The sequence below is a fragment of the Pithys albifrons genome, chromosome 2 (genome assembly GCF_047495875.1).
Source record: "Pithys albifrons albifrons isolate INPA30051 chromosome 2, PitAlb_v1, whole genome shotgun sequence".
NCBI classification, from domain to species: Eukaryota; Metazoa; Chordata; class Aves; order Passeriformes; family Thamnophilidae; genus Pithys; species Pithys albifrons.
In genome coordinates this window covers 94,661,091-94,673,495 of record NC_092459.1, presented here as the reverse complement: position 1 = coordinate 94,673,495, position 12,405 = coordinate 94,661,091, and the positions used below count along the sequence as shown (strand labels likewise).

Here is a 12,405-nt window from a genome sequence, read left to right as displayed (position 1 = left end):
ATAATGTTTCAAAGAATCATGCTTGTTGTTTGGAGGATAGGAGAGGAAACGGAAAGGCTAGTTGCACTTGGATATTAAGTGTTAATGTGCTGTCCTATCTTTAGTCAGTGGGGGAAAAGGAATGGAGCTGCTGTGAGTAAAGTGCAGTTGAAAGCTTGTTTCACTTCTCCTTGGTGTTGTCTACTATGCAGCTAGCAAGTGTCTGGTTACTGTCTTTGAGCTGTTCACACGAGCTGATCTGGCGATAGTTTGATTGAGAAACACATACTGGAAATACCACATTTCATAGAAGGAGACTGTGAATAGAAACCCTACATTTGGGCTCTATCTTATTTCTCACTATCCTTACTAGAAATGAAATAGCCCACAGCTTTGTGATTCAGTGTTGTGCTACTCATAGCACACTCACCGTTTGTGTTGAAGCAGTGGAAGTGCAATGCATACGTGCGAGTTAAAAGGTCTCCATATGAACTGGGTGTTTCTGGGTTTAAGTGATCGAATTAAGTACAAGAAGCAAGCGACCTGTTAGAGGACTAGTAGAAGACTAGATTGCAAGCGTTGAATTTTGCCATTTTTTGTATTTCTTGAAATCAGGCATCAGTTTCATTTGTGCTGAAATCTGTCTTACTGGGGGCAGAAACCTTCATAAATCATGTTGCCTATGAAAATAAATAATTCCAGATTATGTTCTTTCCCTCTAATTGTCCACAGATCCTAGTGCTTTCTTTCATTATCTTCATTCCTGTGTATGGTGACTGTTTGCCTTAAAGAAGTCAAGAGAGATGCAAGAAACTGTATTCATCCACGGACTGTGTATTCTGACGTATGATTTATCAGAAGTGAAGGTACTTCAGGGAAATCTCTTAGAATCATCTTCTGGGAATCTTAATTTCTGAGGGAGGTGTGAAATAATTCTTCTGTTTTTGTATTTTCCTGTTATGTTTTTGTCTGCAGATTATGTTGCTGTTTAGGTCTGTTCCTATTTAAAAAGCAGATGAATATAGTTTCTTCTACCTTAAATAGTTTCATAGGTTTTTGGCACAATTCCCCATCTTTACCAGTTCAGGATTGTAGGATATAAACTCCAGACCCAAACTTCAGTTTCTTGAGTCATTCCATCTAATAAGTATTTCTGACATGTCCCTGCAGGGGATGTTTGCAATCAAATAAATGTCTTGTTTTTCACTCTGGTAAAATAATGTTCTATGTTTTGCTCTATTAAGTAAATGGAGATTCATGACAGTAGAGTCAAAGAGAATCCTCTTTCCTCTCTTTATGAAGAAATGCCTGCTTCTGAGATTTTTATGGAAATTCGTTTCAGATTTTTAGGGCCTGGGAAAATGAAGAACTGCCTGTTGTAGGAGAAGTTCAGGTTCAAGACCATCTAAGGAACCCAAAGGCATACAAGTCCATGGAACCTGATGAGATGCATCTGCACATCCTAAAGGAAATGGAGAATACCTGAGAAGTCATGGCAGTCCAGTGAAGTTCCCACTGACTAGAAGAGGGGAAACATAACCCACACTGAATAAAAGGTAAAAAAGTGAAGACCCAGGGAACTACAGACCAGTCAGTGTGACCTCTGTGCCTGACAAGATCATAGAGAAGATACTACTGGAAACTGTGCTAAAGCACGTGGAAAATAAGGTGATTTGCCATAGTCAGCTAAGGCTTCACTATGGGCAAATTGTGCCTGGCAAATCTGGTAACCTTGTACAATGGGATTACAGTGGTGATGGATAAGAAAGAGCAACTGATGTCACCTACCTGGACTTGTGCAAGGCATTTGGTGCTGTCCCACATGACATCCTTTTCACTAAGTTGGAAAGACATGGATTTTATGAATACATCACTCAGTGGATAAGGAATTGTCTGGAGGACTGCACTCGAACAGTTGCTGTCCATGGCTTGATGTCCAAGTGGAGACGAGTGGCGCTCCTCAGGGATCACTGTGGGGACCGGTGCTGCTTAATACCTTTGTCAGCAACATGGACAGTAGGGTGGAGTGCACCCTCAGCAAGTCTGCTGATGACAACAAGCTGTGTGGTGCGGTTGACATGCTGGAGGGAAGGGATGTCACCCAGAGGGACCTTGACAGGTTCAAGAGCTGGGCCCATGCAAACCTCAGGGAGTTGAACAAAGCCAAATGGAAGGTTCTGTCCCTGGGTCAGGGCAATCCCAAGCACCAATGCAGGATGGGGGGGATGAATGGATTGAGAGCACCCCTGAGGAGAAGAATCTGGGGGTGCTGGTGGACAAGAATCTCAACATGATCCAGCAATGTGCACTTTCAGCCCAGAAAGCCAACTTTAAGTTGGGCTGCTTCAAAACCAGCATGGTTGGTGGGTTGAGAGAGGTGATTGTCCCCCTGTACTCTGCTCTTGTGAAACATGGAGTGCTACATTCAGGTCTGGGGTGCCCAGCATAAGAAGGATATGGACTTGTTGGGGTGAGTTCAGAGGAGGCCACGAAGATGGTCAGAGGGTTGGAGCATTTTTCCTACAAAGACAGGCTAAGAGTTGAGGTTGCTTAGCTTGGAGAAAAAAGGCTTCTGGAGAGGCCTTATTGCACATTCCAGCACATGATGGGGGCTACAAGAAAGCTGGAGAGGGACTTTGTACAAGGGCAGGTAGTGATAGAACAAGGGGCTTTAAACTGGAGTACTGTGTTCAGTTTTGGGCCAAACACTTCAAAAAGGTCACTGAAGTGCTGGAGTGCGTACAGAGAAGGACAACAAGGCCCATGAGGGTCTAAAAAACATGTCTTATGAGGAACAGCTGAGAGAACTAGGTTTGTTTAGTCTAGAGAAGAGGAGGCTCTGGGGGAACCTCAATGCTCTCTACAGATACCTGAAATGAGGTTGTAGTGAGAGGGGTGCTGCTCAATTCTGCCATGCCTACAGTGAGAGGACAAGGAGCAAATGGCCTTAAAATGAGTAAGGGGAGATTCAAGTTAGATATTAGGGGGGTGGGGGGAAATCCATGTTAGGGTGGTCAGGCATTGGAATAGGTTGCCCAGAGAGATAGTGGAGTCACCATCCATGAAGGTAGGTGTTCAAGAGGCGTCTGGATCTGGCACTCGGTGATATGGTTTAGTGGTTTAGGATTTACAGTGATAGTGCTGGGTGGACAGTTGGAATGGACGATCTCAAAGGTGTCTTATAACCTTGATTCTATGATTCTATGAAAGAAGATAGGATTAGATTAGATGTTAGGAAGAAATCCTTTAGTGTGAGCATGGTGAAACACTGGGACAGATTGCCCAGAGAAATGGTGGATACCCCATCACTAGAAGTGTTCAAGGTCAGATTGGATACAACCTGGTCTAGTGGAAGGTGTCCCTGTCCTGGGTATGGAGGTTGGAACTAGATGGTCTCTAAGGTCCCTTCCAACCCAAACCATGATACCATGAACCATCAAAATCTACGATTTTTGGCTCTCTAGCTATGTCTAACCATCTAAAAAACTTACAGTCAAGAGAAAGTTTCTGAAATGTATTGGTAAGAAAATTACACCTTCCTCTAGGAGATGAACTAAACCATGGACACTCCAAAGAAAGTCCAGATTGATCAGAATTTGTTTGAAAGGCTGAAGGGCATAACTTTGCTTTGATTTGTTTCTTAACAGATTGATGAAAGATGAGGTAATAGGAAGCTTTCTGTCTGGTCCAAGGCTTAAGAAGCTGAAATGTAGCTTAATGAGCTGCTTGCTCCTTGCAAAGCCTTGTATTACAGATTTGTTTACCCATGTCCAGTGGGAACAGTTATGTAGTGGTTAGAGTCTACTGAAAGCTAAAACTGGTATTGTAAAACAATAGCAATAGGGTTTTCAGTACCAAAAGTTTGAAACAGACTCTTTAGCTCATTATCTCTTTTTTCCAAGGGATTTTTTTCCTATTTAAAAATAAGACAGTTTTCACTCTTAGTAATGAAATGTTTCTCTGAATGAGAACATGTGGAACACTATAGGTCTCCCAGCAGGTTTCATGGGCTGGGCTTCCCATCCATTTAAAATGGGAAAACCACCTCCTGATCAACCTCCCTGGTCTCCACTCATAAATTGGGAATTGAAACAATTCTTTGTACCATATCTGTTTTTTCCTAGACAGGATTCCAGCACTTCAAAGAATGGTCCATTACTTTGTATTTGTCTGCTGTTTGGTGGCATAAGAAAGCCACAAATTTATGTGTGGTTTCTAAGCAATGTTTATTACAATGCAGACTGAGACAAGTTTAACAATGACTTATATCATAGTGTAAGTTTCTTATTGTGTGTAAATTCTTCCTAAAAGAGGAGTATGTGATAAAAAGCAGTAACTGGAGCTAATTCAGCACTCAGCAAGCATATGAAACAAGTGTACTGAAGATGCTTAAGAGGAAGAAGTGAGGGAAGATAACCCATATATTTGGTGAAAACCATTAAATCTTAAACTTTTTGTTAATTATCTATGTCACTATAGGCAGGTCATTAGGGCTTTGGGAATAATTGCCGTTGGGGATGCACTTGGGCTCTCTGCAGAAGCTAAGGAGCACATGCTGAGAGCAGCACCACTGGGAAATGTGGCTGAGTTTGAACGAACTGGTTACACACTGGGTTGAACTGGGAGTCTTGGGAGCTGCAGGAAAGAGAATTGCTTGATAGATGTGTTGACTTGTGTTTTGAGCAGGCAGGCAGGGCACAGAATAGAAGGGGGGCTATGAGGAGGCTAGGACTGAAAAAAAGGCAGAGAGGGCAAACTCTAGTTTTCTCACTTCTCTTTCCCTTTACTACAACACTTCCAAGTCCTGCTTATCCAGAAAGACCAAATACAAAAGAATTGCTTTATTTCCCTCTTAGCCTTCAGCTTTCTCTACCAGAACAGTTTTTGTGACACTGTTGGGATGAGTGAGAATTTCTTTTCCAGCTTAAAACTGTAGCTTACCTGGTGAGGAGGGTAGATGTATATAATTGAGAACTTGAAAGGAAAAATTTAAAACCCACTGCCACGATGCTTGTTACTGAGGCTGCTATTGCCATTGATATTGTTGCTTTTCTCTGTAAGGCAGATAATATTCTATTCATTCTATAAACTTCTACATGTTACATTTGTGCAGGTCACTTTGCTCAGCACCTCAATGTGAACAGTTTCTACCATCTGTAAGTTGATTCTCATCTTACATACTCTGAAGAATAACCACTGAAGTCAATGATTTACTTCTCTTGAACTCAAGCATTATAGTTTGTCCCACTGCTAAATTTGACCCACACAGTTTTTGGAGATGCATATGCCTACCCTGCTTCTGAATTTAGCTCGCTGCACTCTTACTAAGTAAAAGTCTGGAAGGGACAAAAAGAGACCTCCCTCTGAAATTTAATCCAGATCACACATGTGGTATAGTACAGAACAAGAACCACAGAGTTCTCTGCCAGTCCTAGATCTTATAAAATATAAATGCACCAATAATCACTGAGGTTATTTTTAAATGTTTAACATGTCTCTCCAAGGCACACACACATTTAACATCTGTATCTTTTTAAAGGGTTATTTATTCTAATATATCACAGTCCTGGCAGTAATTTTGTGTTAATTGCTCAGAACAGGCTGAACTTTTGAGGGCTATAAATTGAAGTATGACATGTACTGTGGGCTCAGGGCTTTTTTTCCCAAAGTTACATATACTGAATGGCCAACTAACCTGACATCATTGGGAGCTCAGGATGGTTGGTGACTGTCCATTTCACTCCACAAGTGTGGATTTATTACCATGAGTCATAGAAGTAGAATTACCTTTTCATGAGGATGGAGTGATCTGTCTTTCCATATAAGATGCTACCATGGTAATGTTGATTATGTTACTAGGGTGACCTAAAAACATTAACAGAGTGTTTTACACAGAATTCATTTTAAAGGAAACTGGATATTAACTTCTGTTCCCTTACTAATGCATATGCTTATCCATACTTAAAAATATTCTTTAGTGCTTGAATTTTAGCCCAAGCACTAAAGCACCTTAGTGGCACTTAAATCCCCAAATGGATTTAAGCCATAATTCCAACTCTCTGGTGCCTAACTCTGAATTTCTGTTCAGCTGCTCCTGCACAAACATCAGGATTCACCACTTGCATTTTCATTCCATGTGGTTGCACAGACCCATAACTCTACTAATGTGCTCTGAGTGCGACTCTGCCTGCCTGTCTGACCATCAGGATCTAACGTGGCATTCATTCTGAGCGTACACACATTTCATGCAACTACCAAATGGTTTGAGTTGGAAAGGACCTTAAATACCTTCTAGTTCTGAACCCCCTGCCATGGGCCAGGGTCATCTTTCACTAGATCAGGCTGCTGAAGGCCTCAGGCAACCTGGCCTTGAACACTTCCAGGTAGGGACATGGAGCTACGCCATGGGAACTGTGTGTTGATGTAGAAGGCTTGCTTAAAAAAATCATACTCAGATGGGTTTTCCACAATGACTATGTAGATGGCACATGGTGTAGTGTGGGTTGTGGATGTCAAAATCACTCTTTAAAACTCAAGGTTCTTCATCAACATTATCAGGGGGGTTTTTCTGGAGTATGTCTTGTCCAGCCCTTGCATTCCTATCCTTCTTTCATTTGCAGCACAGGAGGAGTATGCTAGTGCTTTACTACTTAAGGAGCAGTCTGGAATGCAGACATAACTGGATAGGCTCTCGGCAGCTAGGATACTGATTAAATGTCTGTGAGCAGCAGAACTAGAGCCTTGGCAAAGAGAATAGTAACCTATAGTGCATTCAGTGTTCATGACTATCCAGAGTGAAGGGGTTAGTTGGGAAATAATTTAATTTTTTCTGCTTTAGCTTGTGACAGGTCAGCTTTCAAAGGGAATCCACTTTTCAGGGTATAATAATTGCATTGCTGTTTCTGAGCTAGGAGCGTGCAGAATTATCTTTTCTGTGCCTTACAAAATTGTTACACAACTCTTCCAACAACACTAATGCTGGTGGGACACTGTGCAAGCAATTTGGATTATGAGACAATTAAATCCATCTTAAAGTGCCTGAAAAAAACGCACCAGCCTCCAAATGTCGTTAAATGGTGGTGTATTTTCAGGAAGAGATGGAAAATAGCCCTCTCTGTATGTTCTGTGTTCTTCTTCTCTGGTGCACTTATTGTTACCCATTGAAGGTGTATTGGGTTTGCATGGCCAGGTTTTGGTAGTATTTTGGATAAGTATTTGTGCAATTTAATATTTCCTTTAGCTTCTTGTAGAATACTTTCCCTCCTCTGTAAGGGAGCTATTTTGCTGTGTGCTATAAACGAGTTTTGTAACATTCTGTTCATTTGAATATAGAGTTCTAGAAAGATGGAAAGTGTTACTGCAGGGAAAGCAAGAGTGTCAAAAATGTGTTGAAGAAGCTCAGATGAAAGTAACAACAGATAAACAAAAAAAAGAATGTTTTGGGCCTCTTTTTCTATGTGCAGAGAGGCATAGTATTACTTGAAAGGTGGGTAAATTTTAAAAAATCAATCTTTCCTTTCTTTTGTTATTAATTTTAAGGATTTCTTTACCAGCTAATAGTGGTAAATCCTTCAGAATCAGCACTGATAACTGGATACATAGTCATCCTTTCCTCTGTCCATGGATAGTTTTACTGCCAACAGGGGAATGTCGTATGGCCAAGCCCAGACATTCAAAAATCCTGTTTAAAAAAGACCCCCTGATGCACAAACAAAGATAAACATTTGTTTCTAAACATGAAATGTGAACAGTCTAATGCATTACATTTAATTTATTTTCTCTTGTTTTCTGACCTTAGTATACACAAGTAATATTTCTAAGGCTTTTTGTATAGCCATGAGGAATGAGGATCTCGCACCATCACATGTATTTCAGATCTAGGGCTTGGAGAATGTGTGTTAAAACCACAGGGGTTAGCTACAGATGTGGGAGTTACAAGCCCTGTGTGACTCAGTTTTGATGTTGTAGTAGACTAAAGGAAAAGAGAGTGTCAGAGGGGTATGCTCATCCAAACCAGGTGAGAAAGGATCCCTGCTTTTAGCAATTGAAAGGTAATTGCATTCCATTCGGTGGAGAGACTATTGTATACTTACTTTTTCCCAACTAATTTATCTTGTTCTGATCTCAACTCTTAACCAAGCAATTGTCAATTGACTGAGAATTTTGACTGCAGTAGTGGTTTGGATAGTGGCATCCAAGGCACTCACACTTTTCTGTCACAGAAAAGTGTGTCTTCTGGGTCTCAGGGAAAATTCTGACAGCTATTTTAGTTCTCCACATGGGTAATTCTGCATGTAGAATAAATCATTTGGAGTCAGATAAATTTACCAAATCTGTATTTTCCACTTAGGTTTGAAAATAGCCTGTAACTCTACTGTAACCCAGGTAACTAAAGTTGTATTTGTTTTATTGAGAGGATTTTTTTATCTTTTAATGTATATTTATTCATAGATTGTTTATGTTCATGGTGCCACTACTTCTGTCAAAGATAAAAAGTGTAAAACAGATAAACAGAACAAAAACTCCCAAGCACACAAACTCAAACAAACAAACAAATAAACAAAAAAATCATTAAAAAAACCCCAACCACCCCAAAAACTAAACAAAAAGGCCCCAACACTGATTCATGGGTTTGAGTGGAGTGCCATTTATTACAGGTGTTTTGAATTATTTTACTCAACTGTAAGAGGTAATCACATGGCAATAAAATTTACCCTTCTGTTCAGTAGCTTTCTAGAGACTCAACACAGTTTCTGAATCTTCACAGGACTTTATCAAAAGACTCAGTGTTAAAAAGTAACGGATGAAAGTATGGCAGAAGAATGGTATCTGTTGTTATCCCTGTCTTAGAGATTGAGCAATTTAGGCTTGGACTGTTTTTTGTGTTTAAGTCACACAGCATGGCAGAAATTAAAATCTGATAATTAGATGTGTACCCATGTAATGACTCTTTAATGCCACAGAATATTTTGGAGTAGCTGACAGACTCAAAAAGTTTCAAATTTAACTGAGGATGATGAAGACTCTATTGTAGGGGACATTCAGGAGATGGCACTTAGTCAGATGTAAACTGAGGGAATAGTGGCTAAAGAAATTGAAATAAATACTAATCAGATACATTAGTAGTAATTAACCCATTAGAGAGCCTAGTGACAACTGATGATCAGGGTACAAAGGGAACAGTCAGAGAACTGAGAAGCTGAAGAAATAGAACTCATTCCCCAGCCAGAACCCTCTTCAGGACAGGGCAAAAGGAAGCAAACAAGGAGAGGATCTGCCTGAAACTGAAGTGACTATGAGTGGAATTTTAGAGAAGAATCAGCACTACCCAATTGAGTTCTCACCAAAAGGGTCAAACAAAAAAACTGTCACTCTGACTTAATCTTTCTTAGTATCAGAGGGCTGGAGTATGGCAAATGTGTCACCATGAAAGGTTCCAGGAGAATCCAAGGAGCTATACGCCAGGAATCTGAAAAGGTGAATTAAGGGGAGTTAAGATAAAGGAACTATAAATGAGTAGGTACCTAGATAAATACCATCTACTTGAAGGGAGTCAGAATGGACTTTGTGAAATAAAATTCAGGCTTTCAGACACATCTAAAGTTCCTGGAAAGCATTGACAGATACATGGATCAGGGAGATTCAGTAGGTATATTTGATGATACCTCAAAGGGATTTCAGTAAATTCCCTGAACAAAGATTTTTTTGAAGAAACTGAATAGCTATGAATAGAGAAAATGCATATACATGCATAAAGATTTGATTAAAAAGTAGAAAACAGAGAGTAGGAGTAAATGATGAACTCCAATGGAGTTCCACAGGAACATTTACTAAGACCTGCACAGCTCAACATGTCCATAAATGATCTGATAAGAAGGTGAGTAGTGTAGCAAGAATGTTGATGATGGTACAAAATTACTCAGGATAGGCAGGAGAAAGGCAGGAAGAGTTTATATTTACAATTTGGAAATTAACATGTCGGCTAGAATTCAATACAAGTGAGCACAAGGTAGTGCATATCAATCCTGGTCTCCCATATAAAATGTTGGGCTGGATTTTACTATTGTTACTCAGGAAGGAGATTTTGGGATTGTGGTAATTAGTGGCATTGCGTCAGACTTTATTTTTGGCAGTCACCAAAGTGCAGACCTAATTTGTGGAGTTATTAGGAAAGGAAGAGTGAGCAACAAGATACAGCTGTATTAATAAATGGCTATAACTCACCTGGAATACTATGTGTAGTTATGGTCACTTTACCTTAAATGACTGAATAAGCCACAATTTTCCCAGGAAACGTGAATAACAGGAATAATTAAAGATGTAAAATAATGACAAAAAAGAAAAAAAAAAGTGGCTGGATAGGCTGGGGCTCTTTCTCCTGAAAAAGAAACCGCACAGCAAAGTGTAAATCACAAGGCATGGAGAGGGTAGATAAATGTTCACTCTTCCAATTCAAGAATGAGGGTCTGTAAAATAGAGGAAGGGGAATAGGGTCAAAAAAAAAAAAGAGAAAAAAAAGGAACATTTTTCTTCTTCTAAGTGGCGACAGCACTAAGGAACTTGCCACCAAAAGTTACTGAAGATGCTGGTACTGTGGATGAGAAACTGGTCAAATATTTGACAGAAAGATTTATGGTAGTGTACTACCTAAAAGATTCATGGCAAGCTTGTGTGACTCACTAGCTGGAAATAGTTGGAGTGTGGGAAAGCACCCAGGGAGGCATACTTGCCCTGTTCTTTTTCTTCCTTGGACAGCTGCTTTTGACCACTGCTGTAGAAAGAAAGCTGGGCTGAGTGGACCTTTGGTGTGAGCTGGTGGGGCTGTTCAGTAGGGAATGCAGGCACTACGTGACATGTCCTAACCTGGGGAACTGAACGATACCCAAGCTGGCTTTGGATGAGCTACCTCAGATGCCAGCAGCAGCCTGTTCTCTGGCTGCACGGAGAGCTCATCCTCTCAGTGGCATCAATTAGCCTGTGCTGAGATTCTTGCTGTCATCACTGTGATGTTCCCAGTACTAAACTAGCTTATATAAAAATACTGCTATTCCACACTGCTATTTGCTGTGTGGGCATACCTACTAAGTGGGCTTGGTGGTGCACAGATTATTTTGACAGAGTCTAGAAATATGATGGTACTAAATTCTTAAAAAAAGAAAAAAAGAAAAAATAAAGAAAATTATTCTAGCTTCAACTCTCAGATTATTTCCATTTTCTGTTTATTCATTTCACAGGTCTAGTAATTTTTATTGAGTGTCAGCTCTTGTACACTTAGCTTGGGGTCTGAAAATCATTAAGTTGGAGGTTTTTGTTTGTTTCATGCATCACTGTCAGCAGTAGTAAAGACACGCAGCCAGAGTTACTGCTGTCTCAAGAATAGATTCCAGTGTATTCTCTTAACTTTTGTGATGGTTTTTAAGATCTAATAGCACTGAAAATTAGCAAATAACTATTTTTATCCCTAAAGTCAGCAGTTCTGACTCAGAGTGTCCATTAAGGAAATGAATTTTAAATAAGAGGATTTTTAAAAAATATTGTCACTCATTAACTACACTTAAAAAGGAATGGCATCTATTATAGAAATGAAACTACTATATTGGTGCCATTACAAACTAATGAAGAATGTTACTAAGTAATTATGTAAATTAATATTATTGCTTATTTTCACCCCGGGGTGATTCTCAGGGTCTCCAGTTGGGGGCACTGGGCAAACATGGAATTATGGCAATGGCCGGCGCCAATGAGACTAGTACATAGAACAGTGCTCTGCTGAAACGGAGGATGCAGGAAAACCAACACCGAAAAGAGAAATGGATGTGAGATACAGTCATCATTCTGGATTTGAGGATTTTTTACGATGAGGTAGATTTTGTTTTCAAAACTCTTTTGCTACTAACAAACAGTTTTACCCTTATATTATCATTATCCATAAATAATTGAGTTCCTTTTGCAAAACTAGGAATCAGTGATTTTTAAAATTATCCCTTCAATCAATAACTTCAAATTCTAATAGTTTCAGGTAGAAAAGTTACTGTAAATTTAAATTTGTTGCCATTCAGTTTCATTAAACATTTCTAGTCTGGTATAAATCATTGTCCCCATCAACCTTCAATACTGGTATTTATTCATTTACATCAGGAGAAGAGCTAGGAGAAAAGTAGAAGATGATCCTTATGAATGTACAGTGTAAAGTCCAGCATGCTTTAAGGTCCTCAGGGGCCTGTACACATACAGATTCGGCATCTAGAACAAGACCTAAGGAGAAGACATGATGTATTATTTTGCTCAAGGAATACCAATTATGCTGTTAGGAATATGTCACAGACACCAGTGGTGATTTTATGGTTTCAACTCATACCATTCAAGGAGAATTTTATAAACTATCTGTTCAGGAATTCAAAGCCCTAATTTTGTGGATAAGATTTT

At 39.7% G+C, this 12,405-nt stretch overlaps 1 long non-coding RNA gene across 1 annotated transcript in view; it reads left to right on the top strand.

The window, feature by feature from the left end:
- Positions 1-12,405, top strand: part of LOC139683290 (uncharacterized) — a 100,099-nt gene that overhangs the window by 4,327 nt on the left and 83,367 nt on the right. The window lies entirely within an intron of this gene.